The sequence below is a fragment of the Ursus maritimus genome, unplaced genomic scaffold (assembly GCF_017311325.1).
Source record: "Ursus maritimus isolate PB19 unplaced genomic scaffold, ASM1731132v1 scaffold_21, whole genome shotgun sequence".
Classification (NCBI taxonomy): domain Eukaryota; kingdom Metazoa; phylum Chordata; class Mammalia; order Carnivora; family Ursidae; genus Ursus; species Ursus maritimus.
Window position 1 is genome coordinate 51250351 of NW_024424564.1, and position 1757 is coordinate 51252107.

A 1757-nucleotide genomic window follows, 5' to 3' on the forward strand; every position below is an offset into this window, starting at 1 on the left:
CTCGGGGCTTTGGGGAGTGAATCCAGCTCCCCACTTTCTCCTGGCCATCTCCATCCTTTGTGCCCCACTGGGAAGCTGGCCTGGCCATTCAGACCACTGTCCTCTGGGGCTCAGAGCAGGTAATCTGGGGCGCATGATCTCCCACCATGGGTACTGGTTCAGCTTGGAAACCTGGAACTTACTGGTTAATAGGTCTGTCTCCTCCTTAGGTCAAGATGAGCAGGTAAGTTAGACTTCCCAGTCCTCTAGTATCCTTTCCAGACCCCAAGGCCCAATAGTGAACAGGTGGCTCAGGATGGGCTGCTCCTTGTATCCCACGCCCCCAGCTACATAATTGGTCTGGGCCAGGATTCCTGACTAAGCCAAGCCAACCAGATGCTTTCCCTGGGAGTCTCTAAACGGGCTGGGGGGCATGTCTACTTCCTATGTGGGCATGGAGCAGGAAGGACGGGTGTGTCCAGAGCTGCCGGTCATGTGGTTCTGCCACGGCGTAGAGAGCCGGACTGAGAGAATGGATCCGGCAGCTGGAGAGAAGCAGAGGGGAGAGATGAGGAGGGAAAGAGGAGAGAGAGAGCAGAGAAAGAGAAGAGAGGGGAAAGGAGGGACCTGACAGTGTTTGAGGCCTTGGTTGAGTCATCCCTTCTGTTCTTATGTTGGTTTCCATCTCTTGAAGCCGAAAGGGTCCTGCTTAAATGCTCGTGGTTGGGGATGTCTCCATGAACTGACACTGTTGACATATGACACATCCAGGGCTTGTTCTGAACACTTGACATATGTTAACTCATGTAATTCCACAATCACCAGATGAGGTAGGGGCTATTGCCCTCATTCACAGGTGTGGAGTATAGCCCAGAGAGCTTCAATGACTTGCCCAAGGCCACACAGGAATGAATGAATGAATGAATGAATGAATGAATGAATGAATGAACAAACGAACAAGCGAACGAACCAGATGTGTTGCCCTTGCTCACCCAACCAATCAGAGTCAGGATGAGAGGAAGCTGTGGGCTCCTAATTCCCTGTCCAGGGTCCCTTGACCCTCCCTCCGGCCTGCAGTCTTAGATGTTCAGCGGGTGGAGTAGAGGGAAAGAGCAGGGAGTTGGGACATCAGGACTGGAAGCCATGCACTGTCCCTTACTTGCTGTGTGGTCTTGGGCAAGCCGCAGCACCTCTCTGTGACTCGGTATCTTCGTTGGTAAAACCAAGGATGCTTGAGCATCTCCTAAGATCACACTTGTAAAGTCCTGGGCACAGAGGCAACGTTGAACACACGGTGCTCAGGTAGTCCAGTCACTCAAAGGGTGTTTCTCGAACATCTGCTTTGTGCCAGACACTGTTCTAGGTCTTGGCGATACAGCAGCGAGCGGGCCGGGCTGGATTCCCGCCCTCACGGAGCTCACGATCCATTTGAGGGAGGGAGACAACAAGAAACCAGAAACAAGAAAAGCCTAAGATAGTGAGGAGGGCTACGCAGGGGGCTGAGGCTGGGTGGTGGGATACACCGACGGTGGGGTGGGGGCATTGTAGGTGGGGGGGGGCGGCCAGGGAAGCTCTGTCCCAGGAGCTGATACTTACTAGGACCTGAATCTCAAAAAGAGCCACCACGCCAAGATGAGAACTCTGTTTCAGAACCATGGAGTGGTCTTGATCTTTAAATTCTCTTAGAATCCTCCCTCCCTCCCTCCCTCCTCCCTCCCTCCCTCTCCCTCTTTCTTTCTTTCTTTCTTTCTTTCTTTCTTTCTTTCTTTCTTTCTTTC